General features: G+C 49.9%; 1 protein-coding gene across 1 annotated transcript in view; it reads left to right on the top strand.

Moving 5' to 3' along the window:
• Nucleotides 1-3,441: 3,441 nt before the first annotated feature.
• NDRG1 (N-myc downstream regulated 1) overlaps nucleotides 3,442-10,858 on the top strand; it is a 47,387-nt gene continuing 39,970 nt past the window's right edge. The window contains exon 1 of the mRNA XM_049765585.1: nucleotides 3,442-3,519. The gene's annotated coding sequence lies outside the window, so the exon portion shown is untranslated. The remainder of the gene's footprint in view (nucleotides 3,520-10,858) is intronic.

The following is a 10,858-nucleotide window of genomic DNA, read 5'->3' as shown; positions in this document are numbered from 1 at the left end:
GCGGCAGACTAGTGTGCCGTGAGATACTCTCTAGGTGCTGTGGAAAAATTCCAATTTCATCCGTAACACGCGGCTTTGGCTTACAAACAGACCAATCATTAGATTATTCCATAATACAGTAATTATAAAATAATTTCTTCCTTTATTTTATTCCTATTCAAGAGAATTACTTTATCTGTAGTCAATATAGGCACAAAGTTAATTTTCTTTTAACATTTCCTAATGGTGATGTGCCTCATGATTTTTTTTTTTTCATGAAAAAAGTGTGCCTTTGCACAAAAAGGTTGAAAAACACCGCACTAAGGTCAGCTTTTCTTTCAATGGTGTGGCTACTTCCACTTAGCACAAGAAGATCATTTCGTCTGGAGGAAGACATTATCCATCACAACAATGAAGGAAAAAGGGTTGACTGTTGGCTCCAGAAGAAAGGGAGATGGGAGCTGAGTCAAGCCGTCCCTAGAATTTTTCCAAACTGACTTGAACTTTCCTCAACCATAACAGAGCAAATGCCCTTCTACTGATCCCCTTCTTATCCTCTGTTTCTGCCATTTGCCTTCTCCCCTGGCCTAATCTGTTTTCTGCTCACTGCCTAGAACCAGTTGGGCTTCCTAAGCACAAACCCAGCCAGCCTCTCCTGGATGCGGGGGAGAGGGTTTTGGAAGCAGGTTTGAGCTGCTCTGGGTGACCTGTCCAAAAACACTTCCTCAGTGGGTCAGGGAATACTGACCTTGCCCAGATGTCTTTCTCTGGCCACTTAGAAGGGCTCCACTTTTGTTTCTGAAAGAGGAGACAATTTCCAAGTTGATGGGGAAGCACAGACGTGGAGCTTCAAAGAAAAGGAACTTTGCATTTCAGCCTTGTTCTTAGGGACAGGGCACAGGGCCTACCAGAGCATCTCAGTACATAAGTTGGAGTGTGAAATAAGTAAGTACCAGGGCTTATTGTGGTACAGAGAAAACCCAGTCTCCCGCCTTGAGAAAGGAATTAGTGGAGGGAAGAGTTTTTTGCTATTCAGTAGGCAGGATGGCAGCTGGAAGATGGGTAAGATTTATAGTTCCTGTACTTCCAAGACTGGCTGGGGGCCTTAGGAGAGAGACAGGGCCTTGCTTGATTTATAAAATGCGTGTCATTATAAACTGTGTTCTTCCAGAGCACGTTAGTGGCACAAGGGGAACTTTGAGAAACACCCCAGTGTTTGGTTCTACTTTGGGAGGTGCTGATGAAACTAGCCTAGGGTGGGGTCCTGGCAAGCACCTATTAAAGGGAATTGTAATAGCAGTCTGCTCCCAGAACATTCAGCAGTCTCGAAACCAAAACAAGACAGCAGGCCAGGGCAGCTGAGGTTAGGAAGGGTGCTGCACAAGGCCTGGGGAGGACAGGACGAGACTGGGGGCTCCCCGTGCCAGGAATGAATGCATCGGGGAGACAGCCAAAGGGAAAGCCACCTACCCCACGTTTGTTTACAATGTGAGAAGTGGAGGCAGAGATGGCCAAGATGAAGGGGCCCAGGGTTTAGGGGGGCCCAGGACTCTGCAGGGAAGAGGCTGGGGGAGAAAGACAGGGAGCTGGGAAGGGGCAGAGGAAGCAGCCTGGGCGTGCAGGCCAAGGGGGCCTGGGGGTGAGGTGGTGAGCAGTGTGACCTGACTCAGGGAAGGAAGCCTGAGAAGGGGCCAGAGGGGCAAGGGCCCGAGCTGCGGCACAACTCTAGGGCGTTTGCCTTGCACACGGCTGGCTGGCTTGGGTTTGATCCCAGGCATCCCCCATGTGGTTCCCCGAGCCAGGAGCGATTTCTGAGCACAGAGCCAGGAGCAACCCCTGAGTACAGCTGGTGTGGACGAGAGAGAGAGAGAGAGAGAGAGAGAGAGAGAGAGAGAGAGAGAGAGAGAGAGAGAGAGAGAGAGAGAGAGAGAGAGAGAGAGACAGAGACAGAGAGAGAGAGACAGAGAGAGAGAGAGACAGAGAGAGAGACAGAGAGAGAGAGACAGAGAGAAGAGAGAGAAGAAAGAGAAGAGAGACAGAGACAGAGAGAAGAGAGAGAGACACAGAGAGAGAGGAGACAGATAGAGGAGAGACACAGAGACAGAGAGGGACAGAGGAGATACAGAGAGAGACAGAGAGAGGAGAGATACAGAGACAGAGAGACAGAGGAGAGACAGAGAGACAGAGAGAGGAGACAAAGAGAGGAGAGGCACAGAGACAGAGAGACAGAGGAGAGACAGAGAGACAGAGGCAGAGAGAGGAGAGAGAAGAGAGAGGGGAGAGAGATACAGAAACAGAGACAGTGAGAAGAGACTGAGAAAGACAGAGAGAGGAGAGGAAGAAGAGACAGAGACAGGAGATAGAGAGGAGAGACACAGAGACAAGAGAGAGACAGAGAGGAGAGACAGTGAGAGGAGACAGAGAAAGAGGGGAGAGGGAGGAGAGACAGAGAGACACAAAGAGAGATACAAAGACAGAGACAGAGACAGAGAGACAGAAAGGCAGAGAGACAAAGAGAGAGAGAGACAGAGAAGAGAGAGAGGAAGGGGAGAGAGAAGAGAGGAGAGACAGAGAGATAGAAAGAGAGAAGTGAGAGAAAGAGGAGACACAGAGAGAAGAGACACAGAGAGAGGAGAGATAGAGAGAAGAGAGACAGAGAGAGGACAGACACAGAGACAGAGAGACAGAGGCAGAGAGAGGAGAGAGATAAGAGAGGTGAGAGAGATACAGAAACAGAGACAGTGAGAAGAGACTGAGAAAGACAGAGGGAGGAGAGGAAGGAAGGAGACACAGAGACAGAGGAGATAGAGAAGAGTGGAGAAAGAGAGGAGAGAGACAGAGAGGAGAGACAGTGAGAGGAGACAGAGAGAGGGGAGAGGGAGGGGAGACAGAGACAGAGAGAGAAGAGAGGAGAGACAAAGACACAGAGAGAGAGAGAGAGGAGAGGGAGGAGAGACAGAGAGACAGAGAGAGAGAGAGTGAGGGAGAGTTGAAAATGACACCTGCGTGAGACTCATCTGCGCAGACGCGGCCTCCCCGGGCGGGCGGGCGGAGGGCGGCAGCGGGCCTCGAACACGCGCCCGGCCGCGCCCCACCGGGCTTGCGCAACAGGCGGCGGCCGGGCGGGCGGGGCGTGCCTCGCTGCACGGAGCCTAGGGGGCGTGTCCGGGGCGTGTCCAGAGAGCGGCTGGGGGCGTGGCCATAGCCCGCGCCTAGAAAGCCCGCCCCTCTGCTCAGCGAAGGGGGCGTGGCCAATGCCTCGAGGAGGCGTGGCCAGACGCCCGAGAACTTGCAAGGCTCCCTTTGCTCAGGGAGTGGGCGTGGCTAGAGGGCGTGTCGTGGGCGGGGAGACCAGGGGGCGTGGCCAGAGCTCGCCTATAAAGCCTCCGTCTGCCCGCGCCGGCAACAAACCGCGCCTGGACCTTGCTAGGACGAGCTCGTCTGTCTTGCGCCTCCAGCGGTGCTCCCAGCTGCGCGTCGCGTCTCCCCGCCGCCAGCCGAACCCAACCCGGCTCCTGCTGTCCGGATCGGTCTGCTCAGGTGGGTGAGCCCGACAGAAGGCCTTTGGCTTCCCGGGGCGGGGAGCAACATCTGGGGTGCAACATCTGGGGGCAACATCTGGGGGCAACATCTGGGGGGCAACATCTGGGGAGCACCATCTGGGGAGCACCCCCGGGGAGCAACATCTGGGGAGTCCCCCCCTGCTGCAGTGGGGGCCCCCAGCCTTGGCAGCAGCAGAGGGAAACCCCCCCCCCCGGTTGTTCATTCCCCGGGCTTGGGACCTCCTGGGGTGAAAGGAGAGGAAGGAGCCAGGGACCCCCAGAGACTGCTCTCTCAGTCCAAGCTGCTGTGTCCCAAAAGTGGACGAGAAAGAAGGACGCCCCCCCCCTACCCCGGGGTGCATGTGGGATGGGGTGAGGTCCCTTCCTGAGCTGATGGGGAGCAGGATCTCTTAGGGAAGAAGGTGGGGGGGGGAGACAGAAGGCCTTGTGGGTGGGTGGGTGCTAAGCAAGCAAGCACCCCTGGGGGAGAGAGAATTCTTGGTATGGGACAGCACTTGGTTGGGACTCTCTGGCTTTGGATATAAGGTTCTGGAAGAGAGGCCTCTGGGAGGGGTGGGGTGCACCCCCCCCAGATCACCTGGAGGAGCTGGGGTGGAAGCGGGTCATCTTAGCTTCCACCCAACGCCCCCACTTTCCTCCCCACCCCGGTGGCTGGCCAGACCAGACAGTTGTTCAGCCTCTCCTCCAGGGCACAACAGCTGGAATGGCTCATCTCCAATTTTCAGAAATAGGCAGCACCCGAAGAAAGTGCCGGCTTGGGAAAGGTGTCACAGTGTGAAATCAGAGGCTGAGAGTGGGACTTAGGGCTCCTTCCAACAGTCACCAGCTTTCCTCTCTGTTACCTCTGCTGCCTGGAGAGCACAGGGACTGGGGAAAGGGAGAGAATGCCTAAGAGTATAAGTGTATGGGGAGGGAGGAACGACATCTGGTGGGACCAGCTCTTCTTCCCACCTGGAAGGGTTGAGTTTTTCCCAATGATTGGAGATGATCGGAGATTCAAGAAGAGTTCAGCCAGCAGCCACGGCCAGGTCCTCTTGTGGGTGTGTGTTCTGGAGAGTTCCTTCTCCAAAACTCTCCAGGGAAAACAGTGTTTGAAAACAAATGCCTTCTTGCCACCAGGATGCAGCTTCAAAGGCAGTTCTGAAATTCAGCCCAGGCTTTTCTTGCACTGCCCAGAAGTTACAGAATTTAGCTTACCTGAATCTCAGCAACATAAGTTGAAAATGGGGATTATTATTTATTTATTTTATTAAGGGGATTCTTAACAAAGGGTAGCAAGATGTACAGGTGACATGTGATGGCACAGACCACAGATCTGGGTAGCACCGAGCATAGCAGGGGTCAGTGAACAAAGGCGAACAGAATCTCTCAAGGGCAACTCACCGACTGATGAGATCTAATCTTGTGGAATTTATCCTTCACTCTCCCTCCTGGATAGCGAGGAGGGAAACTTTGGCGGCCTTGCCCAAGGTCCCGCATTGATATCTTCTTCGAGTGAATTGAATTTTCCATTCTCTCTGCTCCTTTCCTGTGAAACCAAACAGACAAGCCAACCCAGGCTCACTGATCACTGATTTGATCATGTAAGATGTCATTACAAGCAGACAGGTTTCAGGCCAAACTTCTACCCATTTTTCAGATGGAAACTGAGGATCATGTGGTGGGGAAAAAAAAGGCAAGGAAGGGATTATTCTTCTCTTCATCTTTAGTCTTTTTGCTAACAGAGCATAGAAAAGAAGTTGAGTCTTTACTGAGTGCCTAGCTCTCTAGGCAAAACTTTGGTGCTTCTTGTGTTTGTATTTTAGACCTTTAACAAAGCCTTTGTGCCAGGATGGGTTGCATTCTGCTGAGTATGATCGGGCCAACCTGCCTGTATTCTGGTTACCCTCACAGTTTAGATGTCACACTTGAACTGAATTGGACCACTGGTCCAGTCCCCACACAGGAGGTTCAAAGGCACCTTCCCACCTCTGCTAGCCTCAGCAGGGTTGGGAAGAAAGATGACAGTTTGTTTTCTGTTTCCCAGCTAGCCTTAAGCTGCAGTTCTTGCTTGGGACCCCAGTCCAGAGAAGCCCATCCAAGGCATGACTCAAAGGCCCTGTGCCTCCGAGAGGAAGCCAGGCAAATGAGTCAGCATGGAGGATTCTCAAGGGGAAGAGGAAAGGGGCCTGGCTCAGGCAGGGAAGGGCCAGAATCTCTCTAGAGGAGCCTGCTGCAGCCCCCTCATACTCTCTCCACCTTGCCCAGATTTATCTGGCTTGTCCTGTTTGCACGAAACAGGAAAGAACAGGCTTATGAGTTGGTCTTGGTTCTAGCCATTTGGCCAGCTAAGGGGGAACGGGGCTTTTTTGGAAGTTTCTTCAGCATTCTTTACTACAGTAGGATGTTGGGGGGCTATGAGAGTCTAGACTGGAAAGGATAATAAGTTCTTATTTCAAGTCTTGGTTAGGTTTTTGAAGCTTCAAATTAATATTGAATGAAAACTTTTTTTGTTGGATTTTGGGCCACCCCTGCTGACACTCAGGGGTTACTCCTGGCTATGCACTCAGAAATCGCTCCTGGCTTGGGGGACTATATGGGATGCTGGGGTATCAAACAGCAGTGTCCGTCCTCGATTAGCGCGTGCAAAGCAGAGATGCCCTACTGGTTGCGCCACCGCTTCAGCCCCTTGCATGACAACTTTTCTGTGTGGTCCAGGGCTCAAATGCAGGGCCTCACACATACCCCAACTACTGAGCCACCTGTATCTCCCAGGCTTGAAGTTGCAGCCCAGGAACTTATTACAAAGTAGGTGCTTAAATCAAATCCATCATAGACAGATTGTTTTGTTCTTATGATATTAAAATGAAACATCATTGAGGAAAATAGCTCGTCGGATATTTGGACTGGGAAGAACAATATGGAGCCCACACCGGCTCAGTTTTCATCACTGTCAAATGAAATTCAGAGTGTCTGGTGAGGGCTTCTACATTTTCATGAGTGAATTTAAGGAAAGAGCTGAGAACAGTGTCAGATCAGGGAAATATCATTTGGTGTTTGATTCCCTTTCTTTGCACAGGGACATTCTCAAAGGACCGTTTTCCTTGGCCATCAATAACACAGACTTCGGTGCAAAACTCACCCAGATCAGTCAAAACACCTGCAAACTTGGGTTTGGCTTTTTCATGTTTGCTTCCAAAGCCCAGTCTCTTTTCCTGGTTGGGGAGGTCTGGGCTGAGCCTCTATGTTCTTTCACAGAGTCCTGGTTTGGGCAGGGGCCAGGGACCACTGAAGCAGTCAGAGGTCAGTGCTTCGTCAGTAACTTTTATGCGGCTAACCAGCCTGATCTTTTCTGTGCCTCCTCCACTGGAGAAAGGAGACATTTGCCATTCATTAGGTCAGAAAACTAACATGGGCAGGAAATTTGCTTGTTTTGCCACAGAAGCAAGTGGGTAGAGCGCTATGCCAGACAAGCTACTTGGGATCTCTGTCTCTTGCATAGCCCTTCTTGTTCTTCCAAATATTTTGGGGGCACGAACTTGGTCTCCTCTATTCTTGTGAGGTCTCTGAGCTGCCTCCCTGTCTTGTTTTCTCTTTTATCTGGAAACCCACTGTTGCAGGCAAACTGCTCTGCTGCGGGGTGATTCTTAAATTCCCTGGGTCTCCCACTGGGCCAGCACTAGCTTGCTGGAGGTGGGTGTGTCGGGGTGGGAAGTGTGCTGAGTAAATACTAAAGAACAGACCCTAGCTGTTGGGGGAGTGTCCTGGGGAGTTTAATTTGATGCATAGCATGGGACTGATGATAAGAAGAAAGCCCATAGGCAGGACTCAGGTTCAACTGAACTTTGCCCCTAATGTTGACCAAACACCACCCCACCCCTGAACTGCCTGGGCTCTGTGTAGTTGGTTTGGTTGGATTTGGGGGTCACTGCTCAGGGTTTACTTTCTGCTCTATGCTCAGGTATCACTCCTGGCTGGTGCTATAAGGAGAACAAAATCAGGTGTTGGGATTAAATGTGGGTTGACTGTATGCAGTACAGACACCCTATCTGCTCTTTTCTCTTTGGTCTTCTCTGTGATTTTGGTCTAACAAGAGATGTTCCTTCAGCTTAGGGAGGGAATAAGAGATGAGGTTCTTTGGCATTTTGTGGGACCTTGAATGTCTGCTTAGGAATTTCTTTTCCTGTATAGTATTCCTCCTCCATGGATGGAAACCTCGACATCAGCATAAATCCTACACCCATGTGCAACTCTGCTTGCAGAACTGGAAGAAGCTCTAACTCCATCCTATTCCACTATCCCCCCCCCCCCCCCCCCCGTTCTACTTGTTGCCTTTAAGAAGTTTCTGGTGATCCTTTTCCAAGTGTGAATGTACAACTCCTTCCTTTCTCTTCTCATTTTAATCGCCAAGTTCTCCTCTTCCTTCTGGAGTGTCCTCTCTGATAGCCTCCTGGAGCTGGTTGTAGGTTGGCTACCTCAAGTGTTTCATGACTCTCCTCCTTAGTCTTTTTGGCTGTGTTTTCATATCAGACCTGAAGATTCATCAAATGTGGGTAAGATGGAAACCTCCATTCAGAAAGGTTATAACTTGCTCTCTTTTGTTTTGGAAAGATTGAAAGGCCTTCTGAGACGATTGGGATGACAAGACAGGAAAAGGATCCGGTGAGCCAGCAGGGAAATCATCCCTGGGATGTCAGGGACAAAGGGTTTTGTAGCCAGAACCTATTTCCATGGCCAAGACTCACACTGACCCTGTTTGTATGATTTCACTAAAAAATTTCACCGACTAGGTTCTTCTGGGCTTCCGGGTTCTGTGCATTTACAGAGGATCCTTCACTCCGCAGTGTCCTGCTTTAGACTTGCAACTTGACCTGTCCCCTCAGCGGGTCATCTGCTTTCTGACCAGTGGATAATCTGAGCTGTTAAAACTTTATGGAGAGTCAGAGCTGGAGCGGTAGCACAGCAGTAGGGCGCTTGCCTTGCACGTGGCTGACCCAGGATGGACCTTGGTTTGATTCCCCGTGTCCTATATGGTCCCTCAAGCCAGGAGCGATTTCTGAGCGCATAGCCAGGAGTAACCCCTGAGCGTCACCGGGTGTAGCCCTCCTACAAAAAAAAAGAAAAAAACTTTATGGAAAATCTACTGGAAGGGTTAGGTGTAGGGATGGGGGAAAGGGATATAATAACCAGACCACTGACAGTTTGTCTTCCTGCTATGATGTCCCAGACACTCCTGAGGCCTATCCTTCCTTCTAGATCTGGAGTTGGGTTGAACAGAGAAGTTTTGTTTCCCATTCATACCCAGTAACCTAGTGCAGCTAGGGCTTGTCCTGTCTTCAGTAATTCTCCGTTTCAATCATTCAGTTTACGAAGTTTCACTTCCCAAGCTGACTTTAGACTCCTTCAAAGTGCCAGGCACCCCCCAGATATTTCTTGTGCCTTAGTCTATCTGAATTTTGCCTGTTTGTTTTCGCGTCCCTGTATCACTGACTTTCCTTCCCTTGTATAAGTGAACATTCTTCAAGGTCCAGCTAGTACTGACCTATTGCTTATGTGGGTTGAATGCACAATAAAAATATCAAGTTAAAGCAATTTACTTCCTCCCCTTTTCTACAGTAAAGAGCTTCGGGTCTAGGAAATGTCTAAGGGATCCTTGATTTCCCTTATAGCTTGACGTCAAAATCTGGTTGGCTGAGCAAGGATAACAGAGCATATGCAGGGAAAAGAGGGGGCATCTGGGCAAAACCGTATTTTTGAGGCTCATGCTGACAGGGGGACTGTTCTGCAGCCTTCTGGGAATCGCTGAATTCAAGGAAGTGCTATGCCAGACAACAGTGGAGTAAATCGATTCCCCTCCTCCACCCTCTCAATTCTCTTCTATAAAGAGCCTGGTGTGCTGGAAAGAACGCAGCTCACATGGTTTTGAAACCAAGCATGTTATGGTGGAGATGAAATCTGGGCCAGTTGTCGATAGTCACAATCGATGTGAACTTGTCAACAGTCCCTGGAGTGAGGGAGCCCCCTCTTTCCAGCAGGCTTCACTAACTGGTTCTGGGAGGTTTAGTCTGCCTGCCTCTTTCCCTCTCCTGTGCCTTTGCCCAAGGAGTGAATGTTCTTTTTCTCTTGAGTGGATAGTTGGATTCTTGGAGTCTCAGGTTACCCATCTGAAAGTTGAGGCGATGACATCCTTTTTCCCCCAGGGGCCTCCTTGAGGAAGGAATGGAATGATGGTGCTAACACTCTTCTAGAAGTGTGGAATTTGCTGTAGGAAGGACCTTTGAAAGAGAGAGAAACATGGAATCTTTAGGAAGGGAGATTAGGGACCAGAGAGATAGTTGATTGCTTGTCTTACATCATCCCTGGGATCATTCTGGTAGAGTCAAGTTTACGGGACTAGGGACTCAGTTTTAAAGTTTTCCATCTGATTTCTCGTCTGAGCTAAGTTTCTTACAGATTTATTGTCCTTAATGATGTAGATTTCCGTGTGTGTGTGTGTGTGTGTGTGTGTGTGTGTGTGTGTGTGTGTGTGTGTGTGTGTGTGTGTGTGTGACTAAATTCCCTAAAGATTTTGGGTCCTGTAGTGAGAGAGAGGACAAGATTCGCACACCCTGACATTTTTAACACTGCTCTTGCTATTCATTCCAGTTTGGATAAACAGGCTTCTTGGATGCTTTTCCCAATTCTTATGTGACCTGGTGATGGAGGTTGTCCATGTTTAGTACCCTCTCAGCCCCTAAGGGCATCCTCTTCTCTTCTATAGGAGAACTCCAAATTTTATTTCCTCTAAGACTCAAGGTGTCCAACTTTTTCCTTCCTGCCTTCCATGTCAGTCAAACCACAAAAGAATTTGTCCTGCTTCTTCTGAATCCTTGTTGCTTATGGATCTGTGTGGTCAATGTAGGGTGGACTCCAACTTGATACTTTGGGTAGGATCACTGACATCCCTCATAGCACACTTGTGGAACATCTTTCAGAGGAAGACTCTGGGACACATATTTTTCCTCTTCCCTTCTCCCACCCCAAACATTTGCAAACGCACAGCCCAGTCCTTAAAGTCCTGAGGCAGCTGATATTGATTGATGTAACTTCACACACAACCAAGAGCAACTTTACCAGGAAAGGGGTTGGGAGTGGAGGGTCATGAGCCAATTTTTTCTGACTATTTTTTGGAAAATTCCAGCATAGTTGTACCAACAGAGTTTTGGGTGGGTAGGTGACAGGTTTGACCACATAGTCTAAGTTCCCGTTCACCACTCCACCAAGTACTCACCACGTGGGACCTGCCAATGGTGCCCACTCCCCAGAAGAATGGACAAAGCCCTTCATGTGGCCTCTAC

The sequence above is a fragment of the Suncus etruscus genome, chromosome 19 (genome assembly GCF_024139225.1).
Source record: "Suncus etruscus isolate mSunEtr1 chromosome 19, mSunEtr1.pri.cur, whole genome shotgun sequence".
NCBI classification, from domain to species: Eukaryota; Metazoa; Chordata; class Mammalia; order Eulipotyphla; family Soricidae; genus Suncus; species Suncus etruscus.
The sequence above is the reverse complement of the archived record's forward strand: the minus strand, read 5'-3'. Positions and strand labels throughout refer to the sequence as shown.